Genomic DNA, 17,027 nt, shown 5'->3' on the forward strand with positions numbered 1-17,027 from the left:
TCAGGACTGACCACCTGAAGGTGCTGGGTATTTGGTTCGGGGGGGCTGGGGCGTGCGCCAAGACCTGGGCGGAGCGGATCAGAAAAGATGAGACAGAAACTAGGCAGATGGGGGCAACGGTCGCTCTCCATCGCGGGAAAAAACCTGGTCATCAGGTGTGCGGTACTCTCAGTATTGCTATATGTGGCACAGGTCTGGCCTATCCCCAGGACCTGTGCCGCCTCAGTCACCCGGGCCATCTTCCAATTCATTTGGAGATCAAAGATGGACCTGGTCCAAAGAGACACAATGTACAAAGACTGGTGCAATGGGGGAAAAAACACGCCCAATGCCACCCTCACCCTGATGGCCACCTTTGTGTGTGGCCGCATCAAGCTGTGCGTGGATCCCCGGTACGCAAACACCAAGTGTCACTACGTACTGAGGTTCTACCTGTCCCCGGTGTTGCGAAAGATGGGCCTGGCCCTCGCTGCCGCGGAACGCTCCGAGTAGTTGGACCGTTCCGTATCACCTGTCCTTCGTGGAGAAATTTATGAGGAAAAATACCTTTGACCACAAGTCCTTCAGGAAGTGGTCAGCACGTAGCGTCCTTGAGACCCTTCGGGAAAAGGAGAGGGCGGATCCTGTCGAGCGGTTCCCTGACCAGACTGTCAAAGCCATTTGGCAGAATGCCTCATCGCCAGAACTTTCCAACAAGCACCAAGACGTGGCTTGGCTGGTGGTGAGAAGGGCTCTGCCTGTGAGATCCTTCATGCACGCCCGGACTCTGCCACACCGCACGCTGCCCTCGAAGTGGCTGCGGGGGGGGACGAGACTGTCACACACCTCCTTCTGGAATGTGCCTATGCAGAGGAAGTCTGGAGAGGAATGCAGTGGTGCTTGTCGAGGTTCGTCCCGAGCAGCGCCGTGACGCGGGACTCCGTGCTCTACGGCCTGTTCCCCGGGACTCACACCGAGACGAACATTAACTGCGCCTGGAGGATCATCAACTCGGTGAAGAATGCTCTCTGGACGGTCCAAAACCTGTTGATCTTCCAGCTGAAGGAGTTGACCCCGACTGAGTGTTGCAGACTGGCACATTCCAAGGTCCAAGACTACGTGTTGAGGGACGCGCTAAAGCTTGGGGCAGCTGCCGCCAAGGCGCGGTGGGGAAAGACCACCGTGCAAAATCGGCCTGCCTAAAGAAGAACAGGGGGCCCATGCGGACGTTTTTTGGGCTCTGCTGATGCCTTAGCCAAATATATGCATAAGATTGAGAAATGCACAGACCTGTAAAAAGCAATGATAAATTCTGATCTGTGTTTGTAAATGTGGACATAGGTATGGCATGACCAAATGTACAGACCATCAAATCATTTTATGAATAAAGTATATTTTTTAAATAAAAAAAAATTATAATTAAGACACACCTTAACATTATGCATTTTAGAAACAGTGTCTTCAATTTGTTAATTGCATTATAGCGATTTTGTGTTAACGAAACACATTGTAACAGAACAACCTGTACATGAAATATTGAAAAGTATGACTGATTAATTTTACTTTCAACATAACGAGTTATTTCTGCCTGCCCTTGGTATACATGTCACAAAGACAATTCCCACTTACAGTATTGAGAGTAATTCTATCCCTTTTGTGTGATAATGACAAACATTCTGACTTTGCCTGGGGATTCAAACTGTGTCAAACATTGACCTGTTATTTACCCTCAGCCTTTGACCTTCTATATTCTCGTGTGACAAACTCAGGATCGTTTGACTTGGATTTACAGAGGTATTGATTGTATTTATCGCAATCAGATACTTCTCTTTTTACAGTTAAATTTTAATTACTGACAACAAATGCTCAGCTCTTATTGTCAACACATATTCACAGTAAGGACTCCTTGAAAAACTGAACTCACCAAGATTACAACTCTCTTGTGTTTCATCCTGACCACAGATGAAGATAGTTACGGTCGATGGTGCTCAATCATCTCAGCCGTCACACATCGCTGCAGGAGTTCTTCACACTTGTACCTTGGCCTTAAAATCTGCAGCTGCCTCTTCAATGCCTTTCCCTCCATTGCCATTTCCAAAGTAGAGAGGTTTGTTCATGGTTGCACAACATTCAGCACCATTTACATCTCCTTAGATAATGAAAAGATCTGTGTCATGATACAGTGAGATAACATCTAGCTTGGGTCTGGTAATTGACAAGTAACATTCGTATCCCACAAGCACCAGGGAATAGCCATCCCCAAGAAGTGAGAATCTACCAATATGCCATTGGCTTACAGTGACATTACTGTCACTGAATGCATGGCTAACAACAACCTGGCCCAACCATTGACAAGAAAATGATCTGGTCCAGCCATGCAAGTGCTGTGGACACAGGAGTATGTCAGATATTGATTACAGCAGGAATAAGCTCCCTGTCTGTCTCTCCAATCCATGTCTACCATCCAGAAAGTATAGCTTGGGTGGGATGGATTGCTTTCCATCCTCACTGAAAGCATCTCCAACAACATTTACAAAGCACCACGTTGTGCAGTACAAACTGATGATTGATCACCATGCCAATTACCACATTCCGTACTCACTCTCTTCACTAATGGCATGAATGACCCACAATGAATACCACCCACAGATGCAAAACATTACACTCTAAGTGTTTTTTGACAGCACCTCGCAGAACCATGACCTCTAATAGCTAGAAGAACAAGAGCAGGAGTTGCATAGAAACACCATCACATGCTACTTCCCTTTCAGGATGGATTTCATTCTGACTTGGAAATACATCATTGTTCCATTACTATTGCTGTCTAAAAATTATGGAACTCTGCTCCAAAATATACAGGGTTTTCCTATCCACCAGATAATGCAGGTGTTCAAAAATGTTGCTCTCCAGTACTATCTCAAAGGCAATTAGAATTGGGCAAGAATTATTGGTCCAGACACCAAAACTCACAATTTGTGAGTACATTTAAAATTAACCAACATTCCTGCATCTGAAAGAAGATAGCCCTGAACCTGAGCTGTGGTTATTGTCCAAAAGAATGTCCCACATGGGAGACAGCATGAGAAATAACCAAGGGGAAAATAGGGAAGCTTGGTGCTGATATCTTGCTGGATTCAGGATTTCAGCTATTCCAGTTGATGGTCCATGTCAAAGCTTATTTTGTCTTATCCAACGAATTTCCCAACTACTACTGGTCTATAAGCCAGAAGACAGATCCTTTTCCCTGTGGTCTATGGGTTTATGCGTTGGTGCTCCTTACTTTAGAAACTTACACTGAATCAAATTCAGGATCTTTTGTTTTTAAAACTGGGTTGATTTTGGGAGTTGCATGCTCGTGAAAATGAACATCCCATAAGGATATCCTATCATAAGACGTGGTCTAAAAAAGGGAACAATCATCTGAGAGTCACCAGATTGTTGTCAGTCTAGTGTTTGATCACGAGCCCATCAAGTCCCCTAACCTTTAATATTGGCCTGAATTCGGAGAGAGCCTCTGAAGCCAGGCAATGAAACATTGTTTGGGTCTCCCACAACAAGCTTTGGTACAATTCTAGTGATTTCCAAGGCGTGTGTTGGGTAACCTATGGACATTCTTCGCCCAGCATGTCCTCTGAATCTGGGAGGAGGATCCCTGTTCACAAGGAGAGGAGCTGGTGAGAGAGAGTCTGGACATCAGGCAGGAAGCTTTGCTTCATCCCAGATAAAAAGTGTGAATTCTAAACTAGAAAGTTGCAATAACCAATGCTGCGTGGATTTGGGTGGGAGCAGTGGAGTACAGTCTCAGACAGGTCAGGGATTCCGTGCCAAATATTCAAATTCTTATGATTGTGGTAGGCACCTAAGCTGGGGTATGGTGCTTGGATTCACTGCTGAAGACTTCCATGGATAAAAGTGTTGGTATGTTCAATCCTGTACACGTGGGATGGACTCAAAATTTTATCATTTTTAAAAATTTCATATTGTGGAGTGCATCCACTCCCGGTCACTGTGAAGTGATTTAATATCCCATTTTATAGTTCATACAGTGTGGACCTAAAATTCTAGACACAATCTGAGCTGTGGATACTCCAAAACTGATTGCAAGAATTTTCCAATCAATGTTTGTGCTAAATGTACAACATCGTTGATTTACTCATGCAGTGTGCCTTTGTGTAAATGTTGCAGTCCGACAGGAAAATCCAACCAGTCAGAGTAACCTATAAAGCAGCTCAAATCAACCACTGCCAAGCCGAACAAAACATTGAATATTTGACCATGTTGCTACGAATAAACTGTCGCTCATGTTCTTACCTCTGTCTTTTAAAAGTGCAAATGATTCATTTAGAGAGAGTTTGCTACTGAGGTTCAGATTCTTGAGACTTCATGTGGTTTGGAACATCAACGACCTTCTTGCCATTACTTACAATCTGGGCTCAGGCACAGAGAGTAACTTCAAGTCTCATTTTCTCCTTTCTCTCTCTCTTACAGTGAGTCTAGTGGTGATTGCACTCTTGGCTCGGGACAAGTCTGGTCTTTCTACATGCACCATTCGCAATATGATGGCAACATCTGATCTACTGTTCATCATTTTTGATATCGTACTTGATAGATTTGGGTCTTATTATTATCCACGCTGTTTCCTGAATATCACTCCTGTTTGCAGAGTTATCTATGTCCTGACCTGCTCAGCCATTGATTATTCTGTCTGGTTCACTGCTGCTTTTTCTTTTGATCGATTTGTTGCCATCTGTTTTCACCAGAAGAAAACTAAGTATTGCACAGAGAAAACTGCAATGAGGGTTCTAGCAACAATTTATATTTTCTTTTCTTTGAAGAACATTCCTAACTACTTCCGATTTAAACTTGGAAGGATCATCAACAACGTTCCATGGGACTGTTTTACCACACGCAGTTATTATAATGGCCGTCGGTGGGCAAGTTTCAAATATTTTGAACAATTTTTAACACCAATGTTCCCATTCACTTTTATTCTATTTATCAATGTCCTGACTGTCAGATACATCTTCGAGGCAATTAAGGTGCGTGTGGAACTGAAAGGTCAGAGAAAAATAGAGAATGACCCAGAGCTGGAGAGCAGAAAGAAATCTGCCATTTTACTCTTTGCCATATGTGCAAGCTTCATCCTTCTCTGGTTGGGGTACATTTTATATATGTTTCGTGCTGCTAATTCTTTGAATTACACTGCTTTTCGGACATTTGAAAGAATCGCATTCATGCTGCGGAACCTGAGTTGCTGCACAAATGCTTTTATTTATGTGGTGACACAGAGCATTCAGAGACCAGTTAATGTATGCAGTGAAATATCCAGTTATAAAAATAATTCAATTGAGGAATAAATCCAAGTAACTGAGAGCCAACATTAGATGCAGCAGATAATGGAACGAGGAGTCCACATGAGGAATGGAATGAAAGGAGAAAGAGGTGGAGCAACATGATAATACTACTTCATTCCCTTGCAATTTACCGGTCAGCAGAACAGGTCCACAGTGGACACAATTCCCTCGCCCTACATTTGTCCCTGGAACATCTAGATAATAAGGATACCTACATCAGGCTCCTACTAATCAACTGCAGCTCCGCCTTCAACATTATAATCCCAATTGAACTAATCTCAAAACTCCGAGACCAAGGGCATGGCTCTAACTTCTGCAACTATATCCTCAGTTTCCTGACGCACAGACCACAATCAGTGAAGGTAGCCAACTGCACCTCTTCAACAATAATTATCAACACTGCGGCCCCGTAAGGATGCATCCTCAGCCCCCAAACACTCCCTATACACATGACTGATTGGCCACATTTCATACAAACATCTACAAGTTTGGTGATGACATCATGGTTGTAGGCTGCATATCAAATAATGATGAGTCAGAATATAGGAAGTCGATAGCGTGCTTGGTTTCATAGTGCAATGATTACAATTTTTGTCTCAATGTCTGCAAAACAGAAGAACTGATCATTGACTTCAGGAAGCAAGACGGATCTACATCAATGGAGGGGGACGAAAGCATCAGGTTCCAATGAATAATGGTAACCAACAATGTGTCCTGGATCACATAGTCAATAATTTGTTAACAATTTATAACTTTTGTGCCCTGAATAATACTTAATATAGTTTTCAAGAAAATTGTTATGCTGTTGCATGTATTGCTATTCAAATTTTACCTGTCTGTGTTGTTCAGTTACCTGACCATCGCTGGACACATTGGTCAGTTGTATAGTATGCTGTCCTGCTCAAGCCTGTTACAATAAGCATTAAAGGAAACTCTCACCTTTCACTGTCCTCACCATTCCAAATTGTTTGTGAACACTCAGTCCAGATCGATTGGTCACTTCCAACATTTATAAATAACTTTTATGATCATAAAACCTCAAAGTAATGACTTTTTGATTCTCAATTCTTGACAAAACTGGAGATATTTTGACATAACGTGATCTGATAATAATTGCGAGATATAGCTGGGTTTGATCATTGTGAATCTGTGCAAGACTTCTACTTTTATGATCCAAGACAGTGTATAATCAAAGCTGCAATTCAGCAAGTAGTACTGAGAGTGTATCAGAACGCATTCCAGATAATTTGTTCAAAGATAGTGAAAAAAGTTCCATGCTTATTAATGAGGAGTTTTTACACTATTGGAGGATCACTACAAAGGAAATGTTGCATTGCCTCAGTCATTTAAATGAAGTGTACCATCTCTTCACTCAGACCATTCTCACTATTGCAAAGGATATCAGAAATGTTGTGGTTCTGTTCGCTGAGCTGGGAATTTGTGTTGCGAACAGAACCACAACAACGAGCACCCGAGCTACAAATCTTCTCCCAAACTTTGAAGATACCAGAAATAGCCCATGTGTCTTCTGGCCAATAATTCTTCCTCACAACAGAGCACTCAAGAAACAAAAGATGATCTGGTTCCAATGATATTACTGTTTGTGGAAGCTTAGTGTGTGTAAAGTAGCTGCTGTTTCCCTACGTTACAACAGGGACTGCCACTTCAAATGGCTTAATAAACTTTATCTTTGTAAATCCCTTTGGGATGTACTAAACTGAGAAAATCCTTCTTTCTGAAGGAATGTGGACTGAAGGATGGACAGAAACCATGGGATTACTAAGGAGGAATTTCTGGGATGTTTTGATCAAATAACATTAATGGAATGCAGTATAGTTTAAATTCAAACTAGTGCGATATAGTCTATTGACGGGTTCCTCAGTGTCTGTGGAATTTGCCCTTTTCAGTGACAGTGGTCTTTTTATTTTTGGAAGGTTACATCCACGGTGCTTTCGTTTGGAGTCTGAAGCAGCAAAAATCTCAGAGCCAAATTAAAACTGAGACTAAAATTTCATATCCAGAGTTAAGCCTGAACCCTGTAAGGATGGATCCAGGAGCAAGCAGTGGGAGAAAAAGAGAGAAAGACAGACTGAAAGACGGAGAGAGAGGATTTGGTCTGTTACCCAAAACACCAAGCAGATTAGGACTGGTGATAGACTCGAGGAGACAGGGAGAAATCACAATGTGGGGACCTATTATAGATCAGGGCAGCACAGTGGTGAAGTGGTTAGCACTACTGCTTCATGGCGCTAGGAACTTGAATTTGATTCCACCCTCGGGTAACTGTCCGACTGGAGTTATTACATCCTCGCCAAGCCTCCAAGCGCTCTATTTCCTCCCACAAAGATGTGCAGGCTAGATAGATTGACCATGAGAACAATACGGTGATGGAGTGGGTCTGCTTGGGATGCTCTTCGGAGGATGCATGTGGACTTGATGGTCTGAATGGCCTGCTTCACACTTAATTAAAGATTAAATATGAACTGGAGTTTGGGTCTGGGAGAAGATTCGGAACACACAGTAATTTGTGCATCGATGCTCTGGGTTCAGAGCATCAAAGCTGAATCAGTTGAAGTTTGAGACGATCCACCTCATGAGGCAAATCCATGAACTTGGATGGTGAATCAGAACATAAACTTGTGGGAAAGAGGGAGACACAGGTGAGCTTCAATGTTTCGTATTTTACAGAAAGAAGGTAAAAACATTCCATGGTTTATCCTGGGTCTGACTGGATGGCAATCAGAGCAGGATACATCGAGTGCACGGTGTAAGCATTTGACTGATCAAAATGAATGAAGTCGTCAAATGTCAGTCTTTATGGTGACCACTGAAAGGTCAGGGCCTCACAGAATGTCACAGGAATGGCACCGGGCTGGGTGTTCATTCCAGCAGAGAGTGAACATCATGAGATAAAAAAAAGTGTCTGAATCAATTCCACAAACACACATTCTCGTTCATCCTGGATATTACCATATTCAGCAATTCGTGGTAACAAATCTACACTGAATAAAGGGGGAGGAGTTTTCCTGAAACTGGAAAGACACCATTCTCCATGAAAATGCTGCTGTAATCTCCCTTTCATGACTGTGAACTGTGTCTGCAGGAAGAAGATAAAAATCACAACACCAGGTTATAGTCCAACAGATTGATTTGGAAGCACCAGCTTTCGAAATGCTGCTCCTTTATCACAACCACCTGATGAAGGAGCAGTGCTTCCAAATAAACCTGTTGGATATAAACTGGTGTTGTGTGGGTTTTAATTTTCTCCACTCCAGTCCAGTCCAACCTCCAAGTCATGTCTGCAGGATGAGTGACAAGAGAGCGTGCGGATTTTCAAATCCACGGTCAACTCCATCCAAGTAAATAACAAATCTCAAGATTTAGAGGAAAGATATTTTTTAAAAGCTTATGAGGAATATTGAATACTATGGCCCCATGCTGAGAATGGTGAGCATCTCCACAAGTTCTTGAGATTGGCACCCTTGGTAATGTTGGTGGAATTGAGGGCAATGATGATGTGAAGCAGGGCATTATCTCTCCACAATACCCTCCCCTCTAATCTTCACCATCAGATTCCTCTCCCAACCCTAATCTCTCAAAGGGAGCTCCACTTCAACCAATCCCTCTCCAACTCAATTTCTGACCCGTCTTCCTCCAAGTGACATGCATTGTCTCTGGGTTCTCCTCAAATTGTTGGCAGACCAGTTCTCTATTCAACGATTTTTACCACCCTTTTCAAAAGAACAAACATAGGTATTGGCCTAGGTCCGAGGAAAAGAGTGACATTTGAGACGGTTTCTGTCCCTCATTAAGAATCAGTTCTGTGTATCTCACCGGTTTCAATAAGCCCCAATCTTTCTCAGAATAAATCTCGAGAGCATTATTCCCCAATAGGGTTTTGACAAATACATTAAGGACAAAAGGGTTACTAGGGAGTGAATAGGGCCCCTGAAATAACTGCAAGGCGGCCTTTGTGTGGATCCACAGGAAATGGGGGAGATACCAAATTAATATTTTGCATCAGTATGTACTGTGGAAAAGGATATGGAAGATATAAACTATAGGGAAATAGATGATGACATCTTGCAAAATGTCCAGATTACAGAGGGGGAAGTGCTGGATGTCTTGAAATGGTTATAAAGGTAGATAAATCCCCAAGACCTGATCAGGTGTACCCGAGAACATTGTGGGAAGCTTGAGAAGTAATTGCTGGGCTCTTGCTGAGATATTTGTATCATCGATAGACACAGGTGAGGTGCTGGAAAGAAGGGCGGTAAAGACAAGCCAGGGAACTATAGACCAGTGGACCTGACCTCAGTGGTGGGCAAGTTATTGGAGGGAATCGTGAGGAACAGGATTTACATGTATTTGGAAAGGCAAGGACTGATTAGGGATAGTCAACATGTCTTTGTGCGTGGGAAATCATGTCTCACAAACTTGATTGAGATTTTTGAAGAAGTAACAAAGAAGATTGATGAGGTCAGAGCAGTAGATGTGATCCATATGGACTTCAGTAAGGCGTTCGACAAGGTTCCCCATGGGACACTGATGAGCAAGGTTAGATCTCATGGAATGAAGGGAGAACTAGCCATTTGGATACAGAACTGGCTCAAAGGGAGAAGACAGAGGGTGATGGTGGAGGGTTGTTTTTGAGACTGGAGGCCTGCGACCAGTGGATTGCCACAAGGATCGGTGCTGGGCCCTCTACCTTTTGTCATTTACATAAATGATTTGGATGCGAGCGTAAAAAGGTACAGTTAGTACGTTTGCAGATGACACCAAAATTGGAGGTGTAGTGGACAGCGAAGAGGGTTACTTCAGATTACAACAGGATATGGACCAGATGGGCCAATGGGCTGAGAAGAGGCAGATGGAGTTTAATTTAGATAAATGCGAGGTGCTGCATTTTTGGAAAGCAAATCCTAGCAGGACTTATACACTTAATGGTAAGGTCCTAGGGAGAGTTGCTGAACAAAGAGACCTTGGAGTGCAGGTTCATAGCTCCTTGAAAGTGGAGTTGCAGGCAGATAGGAAAGTGAAGAAGGCACTTGGTATGCTTTCCTTTATTGGTCAGAGTATTGAGTACAGGGGTTGGGAGGTCATGTTGCGGCTGTGCAGGACATAGGTTAGGCCACTATTTGAATATTGTGAGCAATTCTAATCTCCTTCCTATCGGAAAGATGTTGTGAAACTTGAAAGGGTTCAGAAAAGATTTACAAGAATGTTGCCAGGGTTGGAGGATCTGCGCTATAGGGAGAGGCTGAACAGGCTGGGGCTGTTTTCCCTGGAGCATCGGAGGCTGAAGGGTGACCTTATAGAGGTTTACAAAAATATGAGGGGCATGGATAGGATAAATAGACAAAGTCTTTTCCCCGGGATCGGGGAGTCCAGAACTAGAGGGCATAGGTTTAGGATGAGAGGGGAAAGATATAAAAGAGACTTAAGGGGCAACTTTTTCACGCAGAGGGTGGTACGTGTATGGAATGAGCTGCCAGAGGATGTGGTGGTGGCTGGTACAAATGCAACATTTAAGAGGCGTTTGGATGGGTCAATGAATAGGAAGGGTTTGGAGGGATATGGGCTGGGTGCTGCCAAGGGGGAACTAGATTGGGTTGGGATATCTGGTCGGTGTGGACAGGTTGGACCGAAGGGTCTGTTTCCATGCTGTACATCTCTATAACTCTATGACTCTATAATTACCCCCAAATCCTCAGTCAGTGCAAGAGGAAGAATTTTACACGAACCTTTCAAACCTCCCTATCTTCTGCCTGATCAGATTGCTGATGGTGTTTTCAAAGCTTTGTTTTCTCTTGGTAAAGTCCAGCTGTTTTGATGGTCTCTCTGATCACATTGAATCTCAGACAGATCAGCCCGAGACACGGTCAGTGCAGTGACCGAGCCTTCCCTGTGTTTCCTGACACAGCCTCGTGTCTCAGTTGAAGCCAGTTTACAAACCAGTTGTGATGTCTGAACTCTCTCTGTGATGTACACAGTGAGGTCACACTTATTCTGTGAGGTCACACTTTGACCTGTCCAATTCAAGTGGCCTCACTGCGATCAAACAGGGAGTAAGCCGGGGAGGACCAAAACCCTCACCTTTCTCAGGTTACAATGTGTTCATATTCCAGAATATACAAAGCAGTTCTAGACATAGACATTAGGGTGTACGGGTGATGCTCAAAGACACGGAGTCAGAGACACACAGATACAGATTGAGACTGCCCTGGAGATGTTTCAGAGCTGACTCGGAGACACACGCGATCTGTACGGCAGCAGATGGGGATGAATCATTCTTTGTTCCCTGCAGTGTACTGGGCATGCTCAGTGTAGAAACCCAAAACAGCTGACTGATGATGGAGCAGTTTGAAGGGGGATGGAGGGGTGAGGCCAGGGAGGGTATGGGTCTGGGTCCACTATACAGAGAGGTGTGGGTTTCACTCCTTGTCGGTCATATCCTCTTGCCCCACTGTCTACATCAGTCTGCAGCCTTCTCCACGGTGGCATTTCAAAATATCATCCATATAATTCCGAATTGTCTTCAGGGTTCACACCTCTACACTCATTTAGGCTGTGCTTTCCAGCTCTTTCTCTTATCCTCCAGCCATTTAGTTGTTGACACTCTACTCCTCTTCAACTAAAGGGTTCAGTTTCCTTCACTTAAAATCTATGCCCCGGTTTCTTAATCCCCCCATCCATGGGAAATGTTCTCTTCCTGTATACCCTACGCCCATCATAGTTTTATACATCTCAGTCATGTCTCCTCTCCATCACCTCTGCTTTAATGAAAACAATCCCAGTCTGTCCAAACTCTCTCCAGAACTAAAATTCTCCAAGCCCAGGGACTGTCCTGGTCAATCTCCTCTGCACCCTCTCCAATGCACTCACATCCCTTCTAGAATGCACAGAACTCTGTTGGCTAACAGTTCAAGTGAGTTTGAGAACGGTCACGTCAAACCTTAGACATTGCTGGTAGCATCATGTACAGTTCAAGAGTGTTCTGTTCTGGATGGAATTCGATTGGTCAGAATGTTGAGCTTTACACAAAACACACTTAATTCTTACACCACAATTAAAATGCAAACAATGAAAAAAAAACACAACTTGAACCTATTGGAATACAGAACAAAATAAGATATAATTTAAATTCTATCCAATCAACTGTTCCAATACAGCCACATCCTATAAACAGACCCATAGTAAAGGCAAATTCAGCAAAACAGACTTCCCTCACTTACTATCTCCTCCAATCCAAAAGACAGGAACACAAAAACAAACAATCTCACAGCAGGGAGAGAGTTCAAGCTTTTTTCCTACAGCAGAGAGAGGTGACAGCTGTGACGAATAGCTTCAGCACCAAATAATGCAACTTCAGTAACTGAAAGCAGCACTGAGCCCCTGGATCGGTAAGAGCCAGACTCCACTTCCTCATGCTGCTTTGGTCATAATTTAAGAAAACCCAAAGTCATTGACTCTGCTTTCCATGGAACATACACCTTGGCAGCAGGTTGATAACATCCCACATCAAGAGAAACAGAACACATCCTCCTTAAAGGGACAAGGTATCAGTCTGCTCACAGTGGGGTCAGGGACACCGACACAGTGGGGTCAGGGACACCGTAACTATTTGATGAGAAATGCACAGTCCCATCCCAGCAGTTTCAGCAGAGTGAACCCTGTCTTAGATTAGATTCCCCTGCAGTGCAGAAACAGGCCCTTTTGCCCAACCAGTCCACACCGACCCTCCGAAAAGTAACCCACCTAGACCCATTTCTCCCCGACTAACGCACCTAATATTATGGGCACTTTAGCATGGCCAATCCACCTGACCCACTCATCTTTGGACTGTGGAAGGAAACTGGAGCACCCAGAGGAAACCCACGCAGATACATGGAGAATGTGCAAACTCCACACAGACAGTCACCCGAGGCTGGAATCGAACCTGGGGCCCTGGTGCTGTGAGGCAGCAGTGCGAACCACTGAGGCACCGTGCTGCCTCGGGGCACGAGATTATCCATCCTTATTAATTTATCACCTTCCAATTTTACTGAAGAGCTCTGGTAAATTTGTAAACAAGTTTCACAGGAAAAGGAGGAGGCCATTCAGCCCCTAGATCCTGTTCCAATCCCTCAATAAGATTGGGGTTGATCTGTGGCCTCACTCCATTTGTCTGCCTTGACCCCATACACCGATTAATACAAATCATTGCATATGTCAAATGTAAATTTAACAATTGAATTGGTATAGACTGCAGTTTGAGGTACACAGTCCCAAACCCTACCAACTCTTCCCATCTCCAAGTTCTCTTTCTTTCCTCAGTCCCTGGGCATCCTCCTGCATCTGGAGAGTGTCCCAGCGGCAAAATAAAACGGTGTGGTCCTCGCCGTCGCGGTGGTCAGCGATCCCTCTTCCTTCACCAGCATCAGCTCCCCACCATCACACAATATCCTCCAGTGTAAACAAAAACCCTTGGAGCTAAGTGAGGGGGGGGCGGAGGGGGGAATATAAAATAAAATTGGTAACGGTCACCCAGCCCCGCTTTCCGGAAAGATGTCTCACTGTGGGGAAGGGACCAGGCTCAATCCTCTCCCCCTCAGCCCCCAATAACCACCATCATTACCTTCAGGAACAGGACTTTACTGACACAGTCCACTCTCCCTCCATCCCCCAATAACCACCATCGTTACCTTGAGAACAGGGACTTTGTTGACACAGTCCACTCTCCCTCCATCCCCCAATAACCACCATCGTTACCTTGAGAACAGGGACTTTACTGACACAGTCCACTCTCCCTCCATCCCCCAATAACCACCATCGTTACCTTGAGAACAGGGACTTTGTTGACACAGTCCACTCTCCCTCCATCCCCCAATAACCACCATCGTTACCTTGAGAACAGGGACTTTACTGACACAGTCCACTCTCCCTCCATCCCCCAATAACCACCATCGTTACCTTGAGAACAGGGACTTTGTTGACACAGTCCACTCTCCCTCCATCCCCCAATAACCACCATCGTTACCTTGAGAACAGGGACTTTGTTGACACAGTCCGCTCTCCCTCCATCCCCCAATAACCACCATCGTTACCTTGAGAACAGGGACTTTGTTGACACAGTCCACTCTCCCTCTGACCCTTGTCCTTTCTGGGTGGGACCGCCACCATTTTAGCTCCAGGCCCCGCCCCCCGCCGCGCGCGAGCTGGCGGTTAACGGCCGCCTCGTGCCCCGAGTGACCGTTAGCAGCTGCTTCAGAAAATAAACTCTTTAAAGAGAAACAACCCTTTCAGGAGAGAAAACAGAAACACAAAAGGGCGGACTTCGGTGTCACCAAACAAAATAATATGTATCAGAATGAAAATACTCCCACAGGCAGGGAGGTGAAAGTGATGAAGAAATTGTGTGTGGCGGCATCAAGTCCCAAAGCGCGATCTTCCGAATAACGGCCGCCCCCGGACCCCAAACATTGTCTCAGCTTTATCTCTCTCTGGGCAGATACTGACAGACCTGAAGCACAAAGGGACTTGTTAGTCCGTGGTTAGGATTCTCTTCATGTTAAAATGCAGCTTCAGTTGGCAGTTAGGAAAGTAAATGCAATGTTAGGGCTTGTTTGAGAAGGTTAGAATAGGGATGTGTTGCTCAGGCTGTATAATGTATGTGGAATATTGTGAGCAGTTTTGGGTCCCGTATCTAAGGAAAGATTCTTTTTATTTCAAAAATACACTTTATTCATGAAAAATATACAGATATCCAGAGTTACAAAAGATGTTTGATTCTTTACAATACCAAGTAATGAAAACAAGACAAACATTGAAGTTGGACTCTATCCAACAAACAAACCAAAGGCATCTCTTACTTGTATAAGATTATATATATTTTTGAGGTACCCAAAGGGTCCGATAACTTAATGGATCTCCACTTGCCTTCAGCAGAAAGACCTCAAACAGTGGTCCTTCCCCAATGTGTCTTGATAGCAGCTGCCCCAAGCTTTAGTGCATCCCTCAGCACGTAGTCCTGGACCTTGGAACGTGCCAGTCTGCAACACTCGATGGGGGTCACCTCCTTGATTTGGAAGACCAACAAGTTTTGGGCAGAACAAAGAGCATCTTTAGCCATGTTGATGGTCCTCCACGCACAGCCAATGTTTGTCTCAGTGTGTATCACAGAATCCTAGAATGTAGAGTTCTGCTTCACGGAGCTGCTTGGGATGAACCTCAACAAAAACCACTGCATCTTCCTGCAGACTTCCTTTGCGAAGGTACATTCCAGAAGAGGATGTGACACAGTCTCTATTCAGTCTGCAGCAGCTTCAAGGGCAGAGTGTGGTGGCACACACAGTCTAGGAAGACAAGAGGGTCTTGCAGGTAGTGTCCTTCCCACCGCCAGCAAAGCAATGCCTTGGTGTTTATTGGAACGTTCTGGTGATGAGGCATTTTGCCAAGTTACTTTTGACAGTCTGCTCAGGGAACCATGTTACAGGATCTACCCTCCCCTTTTGAGAAAGTCTGTAGCCTTAAAACTTATCCGTAAACATTTCGACTAAAATGTAATGCTGAATTATAGAACACGTTTGCTGCACACTAGAAAATAGACAGGCAGGGAAGGTAAGGCAATTAAGAATATTTACCTTGGCATCAGTGAATCTGTGTAAACAGAACACAAGAGTGACAACATTCATGGTTGTTCCCTTGTGAAATTAGGAACAGTATTTGATTCTGACCTCTAAATGAAACTCTGTATCAATTAACTTCTCTCCTTAAATATTGTCCTTCACTGTTATCTTTCTAGTTAAGAACATGCAGTGTTTTTGTAAACTTGATTTGAATAAAGGAAGCCTGTTTGTGACAGTACAGCAGCGTAGCCTGCTCAGGCTGGAGAGGAGCTGATATCCTACACTCCTTAGTCATTAGAACCTCGTTAGCCTGGTTTATAGATATCAGTGTTATGTTATAACAGTGATGCTATTGGTAATTAAAGGGGATGACTAAAATTAAACTAAACTGCCTGAAAGAGGTTTTTTTAATTCCAGACTTCCAAAAAGTACAATCTCTGGGACGAAACAAGAGAGGCTTACAGTTTGAATCCACAAGGGGTTCCCTGGTCCATTTCAAATCTGTACTTTATCAATTTGGTGCTCTGAGCAGGGTTCCAACAAGGGACACGTTTGAGTGAAACTGGAAAAGAGGAGCTTTACCTAAGGGTCGGGCTCACAAGGTAAGATTATATCTTGATTGCTCTTTGTGTGCTGCTTCCCCCATTTCACTCTCACGGTACCCTGACGGAACCCGAAATGAGATAGTTTATCTAGAAGCAGAAAATTATGGGGTTAGAGGCCGCTGTGTTTTGTGGGGTTAGAGACCCCTGTAATAATTGGGGTTCGAATCCCTTGTAGATCAGTAGTTTTGTGAAGGTTTAAAGTAAATAAGATAAATATGGTGCAACCCGAGATAAGATAGAAGACAAATGTCCCCTAACAAAAATAATAAGTCTATATCCTAACTATGAGAAACAATTAAGGAGAATATCAACCACAGCTGCTCAACAGAATAGATTTGGGGAAAAAAGAAAGGGAACTAAGCAGAAAGAAGCCATATCAGTGTGGAAAAAGGTAGCTCAAGAAAAATGGGAAAAATCCATGCAATCATCATGGAGACCAAACTTTATTAAAAAGGGAATTAGTCCATTAACTGAGGAAGGAT

The sequence above is a fragment of the Chiloscyllium punctatum genome, chromosome 29 (genome assembly GCF_047496795.1).
Source record: "Chiloscyllium punctatum isolate Juve2018m chromosome 29, sChiPun1.3, whole genome shotgun sequence".
Lineage (NCBI taxonomy): Eukaryota > Metazoa > Chordata > Chondrichthyes > Orectolobiformes > Hemiscylliidae > Chiloscyllium > Chiloscyllium punctatum.